Here is a 17483-nt window from a genome sequence, read left to right on the forward strand (position 1 = left end):
ACACAGAGAATAAAATAATATAAAATATAAAATAAATACACTAGAAAATCTAGAAGAAACAGATACATTCCTGGACACATATACCCTCCCAAGACTAAACCAGGAAGAAGTTGTATCTTTGAAAAGACCAATAACAGGTTCTGAAATTGAGGCAATAATAGCCTACCAACGAAGAAAAACCAGATGGATTCACAGCCGAATTATACCAGAGGTACAAACAGGAGCTGGTACCATTCCTTCTGAAACTATTCCAAACAAAAGAAAAAGAGGGAATCCTCCCTATCTCATTTTATGAGGCCAGCATCATCCTGATACCAAAGCCTGGCAGAGGCACAACAAGAAAAGAGAATTTTAGGCTAGTATCCCTGATGAACGTCAATGCGAAAATCCTCAATGAAATACTGGCAAACCAAATCCACCTGCGCATCAAAAAGCTTACCCACCACGATCAAGCTGGCTTCATCCCTGGGATGCAAGGCTGGTTCAACATAGACAGATCAATAAACGTAATCCATCACATAAACAGAACCAACAACAAAAATCACACGATTATCTCAATAGATGCAGAAAAGGCCTTTGACAAAATTCAACAGCCTTTCATACTAAAAACTCTCAATAAGCTAGGTATCAATGGAACATATCTCAAAATAGTAAGAGCTATTTATGACAAATCCACAGCCAATATCATACTGAATGGGCAAAAACTGGAAGCATTCCCTTTGAAAATCAGCACAAGACAAGGATGCCCTCTCTCACCACTCCTATTCAACATAGTATTGGAAGTTCTGGACAGGGCAATCAGGCAAGAAAAAGAAATAAAGGGTATTCAACTAGGAAAAGAGGAAGTCAAATTGTCTCTGTTTGCAGATGACATGACTATATATTTAGAAAACTCCCAACGTCTCAGCCCAAAATCTCCTTAAACTGATAAGCAACTTTAGCAAAGTCTCAGGGTACAAAATCAATGTGCAAAAATCACAAGCATTCCTATACACCAAGAACAGACAAACAGAGAGCCAAATCATGAGTGAACTCTCATTCACAATTACTACAAAGAGAATAAAATACCTAGGAATCCAACTTACAAGGGATGTGAAGGACGTCTTCAAGGAGAACTACAAATCACTGCTTAATGAAATAAAAGAGGACACCAACAAATGGAAGGACATTCCATGCTCATGGATAGGAAGAATCAATATCATGAAAATGGCCACACTGCCCAAGGTAATTTATAGATTCAATGCTATCCCCATCAAACTACCACTGACTTTCTTCACAGAATTGGAAAAAACTACTTTAAAGTTCATATGGAACCAAAAAAGAGCCCACATAGCCAAGACAATCCTAAGCCAAAAGAACAAAGCTGGAGGCATCACACTACCTGACTTCAAACTATACTACAAGGCTACAGTAACCATAACAGCATGGTACTGGTACCAAAACAGAGATATAGACCAATGGTACACAACAGAGGCCTCAGAAATAACATCACACATCTACAACCATCTAATCTTTGACAAACCTGACAAAAACAAGCAATGGAGAAGGGATTCCCTATTTAATAAACGGAGCTGGGAAAACTGGCTAGCCATATGTAGAAAGCTGAAACTGGATCCCTTCCTTACTCCTTATAGAAAAATTAACTGAAGATGGATTAAAGACTTAAGTGTCAGACCTAAAACCATAAAAACCCTAGAAGAAAACCTAGGCAATACCATTCAGGACATAGGCATGGGCAAAGACTTCATGACTTAAGCACCAAAAGCAATGGCAATGAAAGCCAAAATAGACAAATCGGATCTAATTAAACTAAAGAGCTTCTGCACAGCAAAAGAAACTATCAGCAGAATGAACAGGCAACCTACAGAATGGGAGAAAATTTTTGCAATCTATCCATCTGACAAAGGGCTAATATCCAGAATCTACAAAGAACTTAAACAAATTTACAAGAAAAAAACAACCCCATCAAAAAGTAGGCAAAGGATATGAACAGACACTTCTCAAAAGAAGACATTTATGCAGCCAACAGACACATAAAAAAAGCTCATCATCACTCGCCATCAGAGAAATGTAAATCAAAACCACAATGAGATACCATCTCACAGCAGTTAGAATGGCGATCATTAAAAAGTCAGGAAACAACAGATGCTGGACAGAATGTGGAGAAATAGGAATGCTTTTACACTGTTGGTGGAAGTGTAAATTAGTTCAACCATTGTGGAAGACAGTGTGACGATTCCTCAAGGATCTAGAACTAGAAATACCACTTGACCCAGCAATCCCATTACTGGGTATATACCCAAAGGATTATAAATCATGCTACTATAGACACATGCACACGTATGTTTATTGTGGCACTATTCACAATAGCAAAGACTTGGAACCAACCCAAATGTCCATCAATGATAGACTGGATAAAGAAAATGTGGCACGTATACACCATGGAATACTATGCAGCCATAAAAAAGGATGAGTTCATATCCTTTGCAGGGACTTGGATGAAGTTGGAAACCATCATTCTCAGTAAAATATCACAAGGACAGAAAACCAAACACCACATGTTCTCACTTATAAGTGGGAGTTGAACAATGAGAATATATGGATACAGGGAGGGGAGCATCATGCACCAGGGCCTGTTGGGGGGTAGGGGGCTGGGGGAGGGATAGCATTAGAAGAAATACCTAATGTAAATGACAAGTTGATGGGTGCAGTAAACCAACATGGCACATGTATACCTATGTAACAAACCTGCACATTGTGCACATGTACCCTAGAACTTCAAGTCTATAATAATAATTTAAAAAAAAAAAAAAAGAAAGAAAGGCAGAACCCATAGAAACTGGCTACTTACTTGCTGTGTGACTTTTGGGCAAGCTACTTTGCCTTTCTGAGCCTATTTTCCTCTCAAAATTAGGGTTAATAATGCCCCTCATTCGGGTATAGTAAGGATTAAATGAGACATGTTTGCAGAAGTCATAAATTGCCTTTGCATGTGTTTTTTACTGGCCTGCACTTTAAACAGCATTTTAAGCAGCTGAACCTAAATTTAAAAATCAGAAAATTTTGGCCAGGCGCAGTGGCTCATGCCTGTAATCCCAGCACATTGGGAGGCCGAGGCAGGTGGATCACCTGAGGTCAGGAGTTTGAGACCAGCCAGGTCAACATGGTGAAATCCTGTCTCCACTAAAAATACAAAAATTAGCTGGGCAGTGTGGCGCATGCCTGCAATCCCAGCTACTTGGGAGGCTGAGGCAGGACAATTGCTTAAACCTGGAAGGCGGAGGTTGCAGTGAGCCAAGATCATGCCACTGCACTCCAGCCTGGATGACAAGGCCAGACTATGTCTCAAAAAAAAAAAAAAAATCAGAGAATTTCACTAAAAGTCCACCACCTCAGGCTATCTTTTAAACATATCAAAAGAGGTTGGGCTCCATGGCTCATGCCTTAAATCCCAGCACTTTGGGAGGCCGAGGTGGGAGAAAATTGCTTAAGCCCAGGAGTTCAAGACTAGTCTGGGCAACATAGTGAAACCCCATCTCTACAAAAAATTTTAAAATTAGCCACATGTGGTGGTATGCGCTTGTGGTCCCAACTACTTGGGAGGCTGAGGTGGGACGATTACTTGAACCCAAGAGGTTAAGGCTGCAGTGAGCCATGATCGTACCACTACACTCCAGCCTGGGAAATAGAGCAAGACCCTGTCTCAAAAAAATAAAAAATAAAAATATCTAGCTACAGTAAGCTCCAATGACTTTAGAATTTTATACAGGAGTGGCTTAAGGACTAACAATTTAATTGGAAAAGGAGAGTGATAGCTAAGGGACTTGTCATGAGGTTGCATTTGCATAGCAAGCACACTATTTTTATGAAGATTGTTCATTACAAATTAATTTTATTTATTATTATTATTTTGAGATGGAGTCTCACTCTGTCCACCCAAGCTGGAGTACAATGGCATGATCTCAGCTCACTGTAACCTCTGACCCCCGTGTTCAAGCAATTCTTCTGCCTTAGCCTCCTGAGTAGCTGGGATTACAGGCACCCACCATCATGCTAATTTTTGTGTTTTTAGTGGAGGCAGGGTTTCACCATGTTGGCCAGGCAGGTCTCGAACTCCTGATCTCAAGTGATCTGCCTGCCTCGGCCTCCCAAAGTGCTGGGATTACAGGCATAAGCCACCACACCCAGCCACAAATTAATATTAAAATGCAACTTTTTATGAAGATGTTTTTATTAACCTTTTGCTTAAACCTAAGGAAAAAATCAATTGTCCATATCAAAGAATAAATATATATAGCAGCTCCTCAAATAATACCATGTATTTCAAGTCATTTCTTTATAATGTCGATGAAAAAAATAAATCAATTCCCAGCTGGGGCTACTGTCTGTGTGAAGTTTCCATGCTCTCCCCATGTGTGCATGGGTTTCCTCTGTGTTCTCTGATTTCCTCCCACATCCCAAAGATGTGCATTTTAGGTGAATTGGCATGTCTCCATGGTCCTAGCCTGAGTGAGTGTGGGTGTGTGTGTGGGTGTGCTCTGCAATGGAATGGTGTCCTATCCAGAGTTGGTGCCCACCTTGCACCCTGAGCTGCTAGGATAAGCTCTGGACACTCTTAACCCTGAACTGAAATAAGTAGGTAAATAATTATCTTACTTGTTTTTATTAATCTTTCTTAAATGTACATATAGCTCACATTTATTTCAGTGTTTCATATTGTAAGTATTTTGGTCTTTATTTGTAAGTTTGGTGATGTTTTTGTGACCAGAAATATGCCATAGGAACTTAATTCTTGTTTATATCAATTAGCCTCTGGTAAAATTGTCATCTCACGACATATGATGGGGATATATTCTAAGAAATGCATCATTGTGTCAACATCATAGAGTATGCTACATGTGTATAGCCTACTACATACCTAGGTTATATGAAATAGCCTATTGCTCCTAGGCTACAAACCCGTACAACATGTTACTGTACTGAATATTGTAGGGAGTTGTAACACAGTAGTATTTGTGTATCTAAACATATCTAAACATAAAAAAGATATAGTAAAATACGATATTACAATCTTATGGAACCACATTGTATATGTGGCCCATTGTTGACTGAATGCCCTTATGTGGCATATGACTATATATAAAATATATTTATATATGTATAATTTATATTATATATGTGTATGAATATATATATGTTATACAATTTGGGGTATCTTAAAGGTTGGGAAGTTGGTGCTAAAGGAGCTAATGGAGGCCTCAATCCTCTATCTCTTAGAACTGCTCTTGGATTACATAACTACATGGCAACAATCAGCCAGAGCTATTCCTTCCGAAGAGGCGTGTGCTCTCCGTTTTCCCACAGCTCTCACCATTCACAGACTTATGCATATGCATTTATACAGCCCACATTACTCAGTTATAATGCCCTCTGGCCCCTCAGGGGCATAGTTTGTAATTCCTATTGTACACTAAAGTACTATGAGTTTGAAAGCACAATTCAGATATTAATTGAGATTATTATTGGAAGGAGAGTGAGATAAGGACAGGAAAGTAACAGAAAAAGATTATTGATCAAAGGTGGCCTCTTCTGTGCTCCCATAGTGCCTGTGAATACCTTTATCAGTCTTATTAGATGTCTATCTCCCCTGCCAAACCATATACTCCCAACAGAAGTTCCCAGTTACCCAGCCATAAGCATAGCACCCAAGATATAATACTGAGTATATTGACATCAAATATACTTTGATGTCCAGCATACTTGAAGTAGGCATTACCACATCTTACTCTGAACACTGTCCCACATCCAGCTAATAGCTAACGTCTGATTTAAGACAAAGTTTAAAAGTAGCAAAAGGTAATAACAAAGCTAAAGAGGCAGCTTTTGGATCCCACTAAAGGGATTTACTATTTCACACTTAGATCAAGCAGCTCTTCTCTCAGGAAGACCTAAGGAGGCTCCCCAAGAGTCCTGCCTTACCATGGGGAATGTAGCATTGGCTAGAACTATACAGCTCAATAGCTCTCCAAAGAGCCAAGGCACCAGCTGTCAGTGAGTATATTTAGTTCCATGCGCCCAGAAAACTGATCTCCCAGGAGGTGGCACAAGGCATAAACCCATCCCAAGTGTTAAGCAGTAGTGAAGTAGTGAGAGTGGGAGCAGAGAAGAGGGGAGACATCTCTCTATAATTTCTACAAAACAGGCCCAGCCAGCTTGATTCACCAGAGAACAGAATTCACTGACATAAAGCCAGAAGAAGAGCAGCACACCTTTGGGTACAGCAATCTGGATGGCTTTCCTGGGATCTTCCTTGGAATCAATAACTCTTCCCTCCCCTTTCCAACCTTGTTCCCTAATACTTACCTTCCACATTTCCCAAACCAAATCGTACCACCTCCATTTCCACTTTCTCTGCTGCTCTCCAACCCCCACCCAGCCCACAAGATTTAGAACCCTACATTAGTCCATTCTTACACTGCTATAAAGAAATACCTGTGGCCAGGCACAGTGGCTCACACCTGTAATCCCAGCACTTTGGGAGCCAGATGTGGGCAGATCACTTGAAGTCAGGAATTCAAGACCAGCCTGACCAACATGGTGAAACCCCATCTCTACTAAAAACATAAAAAATAGCTGGCATCATGGCTTGTGCCTGTAGTCCCAGCTACCTGGGAGGCTGAGGTAGGAGAATCGCTTGAACCCAGGAAACAGAGGTTGCAGTGAGCCGAGATTGTGCCACTGCACTCCAGCCTGGGTGACAGTGTGAGACTCCGCCAAAAAAAAAATTTAAAAAGGAAGAAAAGCAGAAATACCTGAGACTGGGTAATTTATAAGGAAAAGAGGTTTAACTGGCTCACAGTTCCACAGGCTGTACAGGAAGCATAGCAGCTTCTGCTTCTGGAGAGGCCTTGGGAAACTTACAATCAAGGCAGAAGGTGAAAGGGAAAGACACACTTTACACAGCCAGAGCTGGAGGAAGAGAGAGCAAGAGGGCAGGTGCTACCACACTTTTAAATGACCAGATCTCATGAGAACTCACTCACTATACAACACTAAGAGGGGATGGTGCTAAATGATTCATGAGAACACCACCCCGATAATCCAATCACTCCTACCAGGCCCCATCTCCAGCACTGGGGATTACAATTCAACATGAGATTTGGTGGGTACAGAGAACCAAGCCATATCAAACCCATAAGTCACATGTTCCAGATCTGCAAAGTTTACCAACTCTTATTCACCTCTTGAACATCTAGCAAGGAACCATACCATATTTCAGGTACAATAGCTCTAAATGTCATTTACAGAGTTCTAGGACATGGATGTTTCATGGGTGAAATATCTGTCTCCACTGAGATCAGAAGTTGTTGCTCATGGGCAGGGATAGGGCAGTCATTTCTCACTTATCTTTGTATATCTAGTCTCTTTTCTGTCAGTCTATCTACCATATTAGACACCAGAATGATCTTAAAGTAAATATCTATTCCAATTCCCTTACTTAACATCTCATGGCTCCCCATTACCTACAAGATAAAGCCTTAGCTTCTTGGCCTGACATTCAAGGCCTTTTACAATATTAACTTCCTAGGGATCTTCCTGGCCACTCTCCCTCCCTACCAGACACCTTACACACCAGATATTGGTCAGAAAACTATGTCCATAAGCCAAATCCAGTTTGCTGTTTGTTGGTTTTGAAACTGAGTTTCCCTCTATTGCCCATGCTGGAGTGCAGTGGCGTGAACATGGCTCACTGCAGCCTCCTGGGCTTAAACAATCCTCCTGCCTCAGCCTCCTGAGTAGCTTGGACTACAAGCACAGGGGCTAATTTTTTCTTTACTTTTTGTAGAGACAGAGTCTTACCATATTGTCCAGGCTGGTCTTAAACTCATAGACTCAAGCAATCCTCCTGCCTTGGCTTCCCAAAGTGATGGGATTACAGGCATAAGCCACCATGCCCAGCCAGTTTTCATAAAATTTTACTGAAACATAGCCAGGCTCATGCTCTGACGTATATTTTCTGTGGCTGCTTTCATGCTACAAAGGCAGAGTTGAGTATTTGTAACAGAGACTCTATGGCTATCAAAGTCTAAAAAAATTACTATCTAATCCTTTACAGAAAAAGTTGCCTGCTCTACACACATCAAGCCATTTCCTGCTCCTTGACCAAACCATGATCTTTTATACCCCCAAGATTTTGCACAAGGTGCTCCATTTAAAATGCTTTCTCCCACTCTTTGTCTATTAAAGAAAAAGTCACCGCCTTCTGTGAAGTTTTCTAGATCTCTCCCAGGTGAGTTCATTGCCCTATCCTATTTGTTCCCTTAGTTCTCAGGGTATACATCAATGACAGTACTTATCCCAATATTCTACGATTACTATTTAATTATCCCCCTCTTACTCTCCCTAAGCAACTCAAAAATAGAGACTCTATTTTATTTATCATTTATTCTTCACCCAGCATCTTGCAAATTTTCTGGAATACATAAATGAATAATTTAGCTCCATAAACCCATCTCCAAGCCTAGGGCCTGGCACAGAGCAGGGTGTGTGGTTATTAAATAACTAAAGGAGTGTCTCTGGAGTTTGTCCTGTAACATGTAGCAGAGAATTTAGCTTACAATAGCTAGTCAAGACATAATTGTCTATTGAATAGAAGAAAGAAAAAGGTCCCCAAATTGTCAGCCTATCTAAAACAAAGATATTTAGCCAGGAGCCAGAGAGTTACACTAGCTTGGATTCAATGTAGCATGATACTTTAGAGTTTGATTCTAGACCCTGTTGCCTGGGTTTGAATCCTCATTCCACCACTTAGTTTCAGCGTGTAACTTGCATCATTTGTAAAATGAAGATAGTAGCACAAAAACCTAACAACCCTCATGTTGAGGGAAGCATAAATGAGTAAATTCAACTAAATACCTTAGAATAGTGCCTGGCACAAAAATAAGCTCTCGTATGTGTGTGTGTGTGTGTGTGTGTGTGTGTGTAATATGTTTTAAGAAGGATTAAAGATACTAAGAATGTACAATCCTAGGGCCCACTAGTACAGTGATGCATGATCCCTCATATATAAGGAAGACCTACAGAGGAGATAGAAAATGAGTATTTTCTAAGTGCTTGCTATATAAAGTCCACGTGTCAAGAGGTCAGAAATGGAGAAAGTAAAGAAAAGACATTGTAGTCTACTAACCTCTAAGGTCCTTTCTGTTCTACTCTATGATTCTTTGAAAGCTTTTAAAGCTTTAACTCCATTTAAAATCAAAACTTTACAACTTTATGCAAGACCCTCCCTCCTCTATGGGCTGGCCTTCCTCAATGCATCAATTGCCACTTCCTCCCATTCCCAATGATAATGAATTCCCAATTCCCAATGATAATGAATTACTTAAAACTCTCTGAAAGTACCAGGCTTTTTACCAGTACAATATCTTTGTACATGCTATTCCCTCACTTAAAACATTCTCCTTATCACTCCTAGTCATCTGTTGAGATCCAGATTATTTGTCAGTGACTGTAACATGGGAAAAGCTGACTTAGGGCATCCTCTTCTGCAACTCCATCACAGTGTTCACTCTTAAATTTTTATTTATTTATTTTTACAGACAGGGTTTTGATATATTGCTAAGGCTGGTCTTGAACTCTGGGCTCAAGAAATTCTCCCACCTCAGCCTCCCAAGTAGCTGGTACTACAGGTGCAAGCCATTGTGCCTCACAGTATCCACTTGATAAATTATAGTGTCCTTATCTGTTTTATGGCTATCTCCACCACTAGGGGAACTTCTTCAAAGGCAACAACATTACCTTTCCTTTTACTCCTTTATTTCCAGCACCTGGCACATACACAGATACAGAGAATCCCTCTGAGGTCAATGAGAAAGCTCAGTGCTTGTCATGGAATCATCATTGATGCCTCACCAAAACATCGGGCACATGACACAGGTCAAATCCTAGAGGCAGCATTAAAAGTTTCAGATTGCCAGGTACCTGGTCAGAATGGCAAAGACAGGGAAACTGTAGCATCTCCAGTCTTACAAACTGTCAGAACCAAAGTATCCAAGCTAGCCAAGGACTACTGTCTGGGGAACCTTTGTTTTATGAAAGGAGGACAGAAATAGATCACTAATTAGAAAATATTTCCCCAAAGGGAAGAGGTTATCTTCTTAATTGGGGTCAATACTGCCAAATTTATATAGGATGAATGCATAGCACTGGAGAAAATGCATTATGAGAAAGGACAGTTACAAAATTGATGGGTTAGAAGGGACTTATAGTTTGACAGCATGAGAAGCTCCACAGACCCACTCTCCAATAAAACTAGTGAAACTTATTTTTCAAAAGCAACCATTTAAAGTTTCTGGAAATGGTCTTAAAGGCACACAGCCAATGAAGAAACGTATGCTCAAGAAAATCTAAGAACAGCGAGAGGCCACAATATTTAACCTGTTCCCTGCCTTGCCTCTCCCAACTCAATGACACAGAAACTCCACTCCACACTGAGGCAGCTAAAAACACAGACCTTCTTCTCTCTCAAGCTCCCTGTTGAAGAGTTAGCTGCCTGGAATGTCCTGAGCAGGATATTAGCATTTCTGATCCTTCCCCGAGCTACATGTTACTGAGGCTAAGTTGTAAGTGAGTGCAGCTAAAAGGTGGGCCTCTTTTGTCCCGTTTAACCCCTACTCATATGACGGGAGCTTTACCTTGGATGCAGTGCCACTGAGAGTACTGGAGCCACAACTGGCATTGCCCTGGCTCATAAGATTGTTATTACACTCTGGAAGAAGCAAATCAAAAAGACCTGAGGCTACTGCGACCCCTCCACCAAGTCCTCAGCTCCTAAAGTGGTGGTGTCACTCAGAAGCATGTCATTGTCCCCCACCCCAACTCCAGAACCATGACTCAAAGATTTTGCCTGGCAAAGGAAGCAGGCTATAAAACAAAGAGCTCTGAATCAGGGAAAATGACCTCAACTGCAAAAGAGTGTAGAGAAGTTCAAGACTAAGAGTAAGGTACTCTCAAAAAAGTAGAAGTTGTGGTGAAAGGAAAAGATTAGTAGATTCATTGGAGATACAGGCTAAACTGTAGACTAGAGAAATTGCTGGAGATAACTAGGGAAAGAGACCGCTGGGAGAAGTCTCTTGGGGTAAGAACAAATTTTACCAGCCTGGGCAACATAGGGAGACCCCATCTTTACAAAAAAATTTAAAAAGTAGCCAGGCCACCTGTATATCCTGCACATATATACCAGAACTTAAAAAAAAAGCCAGGTGCAGTGGCACACACCTGTGGTCCCAATTACTCAGGAGGCTGAGGTAGGAGGATCAATGGAGTCCAGGAGTTTGAGGATGCAGTGAGCCATTATCATGCCACTGCACTTTAGCCTGGGTGAAAGTCTGGGACTCTATCTCCAAAAACAAACCAACAAAGAACAAATTTCAAACACTGACCTCAGGAACTATCCCTTCAAAGGAACCCTAATATAATAGGATTAGTCTGGGAAGCAATTTATGCCTCAGGGCATTGTTGAAAAGAGCAGAGCAATCAGATGGCAATTAGTGAACCTAAAAACCTGGATGTGGCCAGGGAAAGAGACAAAGTTCTGCCCAAACCATTATCATCCAAATATGACTGTGGGCATACCAAAGTCCTCTGAGGAGCAACATCAGAGGATTCACACTGTGGGAGGAGGGGGATCAACCACTTAAACAATCTAGCCAGTCATTAAATAAATAAGCAAGCAAATAATAATAAGCCCCAGAGGAATCAGACAAGTACCCAAAGTTGCTACAATATATTATCAAAACTGTTCAGCTTCAAACGAACAAACAAAAAACAAAACAAAAAGACAAAGAAACAGGAAAGTGTTACCCATACACCAGAAAAAAAAGGAGGCAACAGAAACTCTCAGTAAGAGGGACCAGATGTCAGATTTAACAGAAAAAGACTACAAATTAGCCATTATAAATATGTCCAAAGACAAAAAAAAAAGAAAATCATGATTTTTAAAGAGGTAAAGGAATGCATGATGTCAATGTTGCATTAAATAAAGAATGTCAATAAAGAGACAGAAATTATTGTTTTAAAAAAGAACCAAATGGATGTTCTGGAGTTGAAAAGTACAATAACTGAAGTGGATTAGGAGACGGGCTCAATAGTAGATCTGAACTGGCAGAAGAAAGAATTAGCACACTTCCAGAGAGACTGATAGAGATTATACAATCCTAAAAACATAGAGAAAAAGGAATGAAGAAAAATGAACTGAGCCTCAGAGAAATGTAGAACACCATTAATCACACCAATGTATGTATAATACGAATAGCAGAAGGGGAAGATAAAGAAAAAGGAGCAGGAAGACTCACACCTGTGAGAGGCCAAGGTAGGTGGATTGCTTGAGGCCAGGAGTTAAAGACCAGTCTGGACAACATGGCGAAACCACATCTCTACTAATGTAGGTGTGGTGGTGTATTCCTGTGATCCCAGCTACTTGGGGGAGCTGAGACATGAGAATCGCTTGAACCCAGGAGGAAGAGGTTGGAGTGAGCTCAGATTGTGCCACTGTACTCCAGCCTGGGTGACAGAGTGAGACTTTGCAAAAGAGAGAGGAGGGAGGGAGGGAGGGGGGGGGAGAGAGAGAGAGAGAGAGAGAGAGAGAGAGAGAGAGAGAGAGAGAGAGAGAGAGAGGAGAAGGAAAAATATTCAAAGAAATAATGGCTGAAAAACCTCCCAAAGTGTTTTGAAAAACATTAATCTACCCATAAAGAAAATCTAATAAACTCCAAATAGGATAAATGCAAAGAGATCCACAAATAGACACATTAAGTAAAATGCTAAAAGTCAAAAGCAATGAGAAAACTTTGAAAGCAGCAAGAGAAAAATGACTTATCACACACATGTGAACCCCAGTAAGATTAACAGTTAACTTCTCACCAAAAATAATGGATGCCAGAAGACAAAGGGATAACATAGTCAAAGGGCTCACTGAAGTGAGGGGGATATCAACCAAGAATTGTATATCTGGCAAAACTCTCATGAAAAAATGAAGGTAAAAAATAAAGACAATTCCAGAATAAAAAAACACTGAGAAAATTCATTGCTAACTGACACACCTTACAAAAAAATACTAAAGGAAGCTCTTGAGGCTAGTAAGTGACCCCAGATAGTACTTTGAATCTATACAAAAAAGTACCAACACTGAGCCAGGTACTGTTCTAGGTACTGGAGATATAGCAGTGAAAAAAGCAGATCCCTTTCCCTTATAAACTTTACATTATAGGCAATAAATAATAAAACAATAAGTGATTAAATAATAAAATCCAGATGACAAGTTCTTAAAAATTATTTTAAAAAGTGATTCATAATGAAGATCTAGGTGCCAGGAATGGAGTAGAGGTACAGATTTCATTATTAAATAGGGTGGTCTGAGAAAGGTCTCTTTGATAAGATGAAGTATGACAAATGACAAAGAATATTTTGGGGGAGTTTTGTTTTGTTTTTTGTTTTTTTGAGACAGAGTGTCCCTCCATCGCCCAGGCTGGAGTGCAGTGGCACAATCTCTGCTCACCACAACCTCCACCTCCTTGGTTCAAGCATTTCTCCTGCCTCAGCCTCTCGAGTAGCTGGGACTACAGGCACATGCCACCACACCCGGCTAATTTTGTATTTTTAGTAGAGACAGGGTTTTACCATGTTGGCCAGGCTGGTCTCGAACTCCTGACCTCAAGTGATCTGCCTGCCTCAGCCTCCCAAAGTGCTGGGATTACAGGTGTGAACCATCATATCCAGCCACAAAGTATATTTCATACGGAAATATGAGGGCATAAACTAAATATCTAAGGAAACAATAGTCCAGGCAGGGGCAAGAGCTAGAACCAAGGCCCTAAAGCAGGAATACAAAAGAGTATGAAGGAACACCAAAGAGTGTGGCTTCAGTGAATGACAAGGGGAATATAAGTCAGAGAGGAGATCAGAATAAGTGGGGACCAGATCACAGAGGGCTTTGCTAACTTTTGTGGAGACTGTGGCTTTCACATCAAACAAAAAATGAAGTTATCACAAGTTTTGAGCACAGCAAAATGATCTGGTTTACTTTTTTTTGTTTTGTTTTGTTTTTGTTTTGTTTCGTTTTTCAAAAAAGCTCTCTAGCTGCTACACTGAGAATAAATGTAGATAAGGCTATCTGCTCGGAGACTATTGAGCCTTGGTGCCTGCAGTGGAATGATAGTGAGAAATGATTCTATTTTGGATATATTTTAAAGGGAGAACCCACAGGATTTACCAATAGATGTGGAGTTGACAAAATTATGAATTATTTAGAATATTTTTTGCCCAGGCAATTGAAACAATGGACTTGCCTTCAACTGAGATGAGGAAGGCAGTGTATACAGCAGGTTTTGGATGAGATAATATTTAGAATCCAGCTTGGTGCACATTAAGCTTCAGATGCCTTTAAAACTCTTAAAAGAAAACACACGGGTAAGTCATCATGACCTTGGATTTGACAATGGTTTCTTAGACATGACCTCAAAAGCATGAGCAGCAACAACAGCAAAAAAATAAATAAACTGGACTTCATCAAAATTAAAAACTTCTGTGCTTCAAAGGACATGATCAAGAAAGTGAAAAAGCAACCCACAGAATGGGAGAAAATATTTTCAAATCACATATCTCATAAGGGATTTGTATCTAAAATATATAAAGAACTTTAACAACTCAATACCAAAAAGACAACCCAATTTAAAAATGAGCAAAGGTTTTTAATTTTATTTAAAAAATTTTTTGAGACAGAGTCTCACTCTGTCACCCAGGCTAAAGTGCAGTGGCCCAATCTCGGCTCACTGCAACCTCCGCCTCCTGGGTTCAAGCTATTCTCATGTCTCAGCCTCTTGAGTAGCTGGGATTATAGGCACACACCACCATGCCTCGCTAATTTTTGTATTTTTTTGTAGAGACCAAGTTTTGCCACGTTGGCCCAGCTGGTCTCAAACTCCTGGCTTCAAGCAATCCGCCTGCCACCCAAAGCACTGGGATTACAGGTGTGAGCCACCGTACCAGGACGCAAAGTTATTATTAAAAACTAAAAAAAAAAAAAAAAAAAAAAGATGTTGGTAAGGCTGCAGAGAAAAGGGAACACTTATATACAGTTGATGGAAATGTAAATAGTCCAGCCACTGTGGAAAGCAGTTTGGAGATTTCTAAGAGTACTAAAAATAGAACTACCATTCGATCCAGCAATTCCATTACTGTATACATACCCAAAGGAAAATAAATTATTCTACTAAAAAGATATGTGCACTTATATGTTCACTGCAGCACTATTCACAATAGTAAAGACATGAAATCAACCTAGATGCCATTAATTAATGTGGTACAGGCCAGGCACGGTGGTTCACGCCTGTAATACCAGCACTTTGGGAGGCCAAGGCGGGAGGAGAGCTTGAGCCCAGGAGTTCAAGACCAGCCTGGGCAACATGGCAAAATCCTGTATCCACAAAACAATACAAAGAATTAGCCAGGCAGTGGTGCATGCCTGTAGTTCCAGCTACTCAGAAGCTGAGGTGGGAGGATCGCTTGAACCCAGGAGACTGAGGCTGCAATGAGCCGGAATCATGCCACTGCACTCCAGCCTGGGTTACAGAGCAAGACCCTGACTCAAAAAAAAAAAAAGAAAGAAAGAAAATGTGGTAAATGTTGACCATGAAAAGCAATGAAAATCCTTTGCAGCAACATGAATGCAGCTGGATGCCATTATCTTAAGTGAATTAGTGCAGACACAGAAAACCAGATATTGCATGTTCTCACTTACAAGTGGGAGCTAAATCTTGGGTACACACAAACACAAAGATGTGAACAATAGATACTGGGGTCTCCAAAAGGAGTGGGGATAGGGAGAAGGACTGAAAAAATTCCCATTGAATGCTACGGTCACTATCTGCATAAGAAAATCAATAGAAGCCCAAACCTCAGCATCACGCAATATACCCTTGCAACAAACCTGCACATGTACCCCATGAATATAAAATTAAGATGGAAATTTTTAAAAATAATAATAAAAAATAAAATAAATGAGCAAAGGATCTGAGAAAATATTTCTCTAAAGAAGATATACAAATAACCATTAAGCACATGAAAAGATGTTCAATACCGTTAGTCATCAGAGAAATGTAAATCAAAATCATAATGAGATATTACTTTATACCAACTAGGATGACTGTAATCAAAAAGTCAGACAATAACAAGTGTTGATGAGCATGTGGAGAGATCAGATCCCTCACACACTGCTGGCAGGAATGTAAAAATGGTTTAGCCACTTGAACCATTTTTATATGGAAAATACTCTGGCAGTTCCTAAAACAGTTACCATATGACCCAGCAATTCTATTCATATGTATGTACCCAAGAGAAATAAAAGTATATGTCCAAACAAAACATAAAACACATGTCCACACAAAAACTTATACATGTCTATAGCAGCAGTATTCATAACAGCCAAAAGGTGAAACAAACCAGATGTCTATAAATTGATGAATGGCTAAACAAAACTGGTATGTCCATGCAACAGAATATTATTTGGCCATGAAAAGAAATAAAATACAGATATATATACATGAACATGTACAGGCAGTACTGATACAACATGAATGCACCTTGAAAACATGCTAAGTGAAAAAAGTCAGTTACATGGACCACATATTATATGACTGTATTTACATGAAATGTCCATAATAGGCAAATCTACAGAAAGAGAAAGTAGATGCGTGATTGCTTAGGGCTGGGGGAAATGTGGGGAGAGAACAATAGCTAATGTGTATGTGGTTTTTTTTTTTTTTTTTTTTGAGACGGAGTCTTGCTCTGCCGCCCAGGCTGGAGTGCAGTGGCCAGCTCTCAGCTCATTCCAAGCTCCGCCTCCCGGGTTCACGCCATTCTCCTGTCTCAGCCTCCCAAGTAGCTGGGACTACAGGCGCCCGCCTCGTCGCCCGGCTAGTTTTTTGTATTTTTTAGTAGAGACGGGGTTTCACCGTATTAGCTAGGATGGTCTCGATCTCCTGACCTCGTGATCCGCCCGTCTCGGCCTCCCAAAGTGCTGGGATTACAGGCTTGAGCCACCGCGCCCGGCATGTGGTTTATTTTTGAGGTGACAAAAATGTTTTTTAATTGACTGAGGTGATAGTTGCACATATCTGTGAATATACTAAAACCCATTGAATTGTATACTATAAATGGGAGAACTGCACAGTATGTGAATTCTTTCTCCAAAAAGCTGGTTTTTCTTTTTAATTGATAGGTTACACTAGGCCAGATAAACTTTTTCTGTAAAGAGTCAGACAGTAAATATTTTATGCTTGGTGGTCGCAACTACTCAACTCTGCTGTTCTTGCGTAAAAGCAGCAATAGACAACATGTAAACGAATGAGAGTGGCTGTATGCCAGTAAAACTTTACGGACTCTGAAATTTTAATTTCATATAAATTTCACATCTTGAAATTCTTCTT

General features: G+C 40.3%; 1 protein-coding gene across 6 annotated transcripts in view; it reads right to left on the bottom strand.

The window, feature by feature from the left end:
- The window catches only part of STIM1 (stromal interaction molecule 1), a 222740-nt gene that overhangs the window by 73606 nt on the left and 131651 nt on the right, over positions 1–17483 (bottom strand). The gene's annotated exons all lie outside the window — the stretch shown is intronic.

This window comes from Trachypithecus francoisi, unplaced genomic scaffold (assembly GCF_009764315.1).
Source record: "Trachypithecus francoisi isolate TF-2019V2 unplaced genomic scaffold, Tfra_2.0 Lachesis_group8, whole genome shotgun sequence".
Lineage (NCBI taxonomy): Eukaryota > Metazoa > Chordata > Mammalia > Primates > Cercopithecidae > Trachypithecus > Trachypithecus francoisi.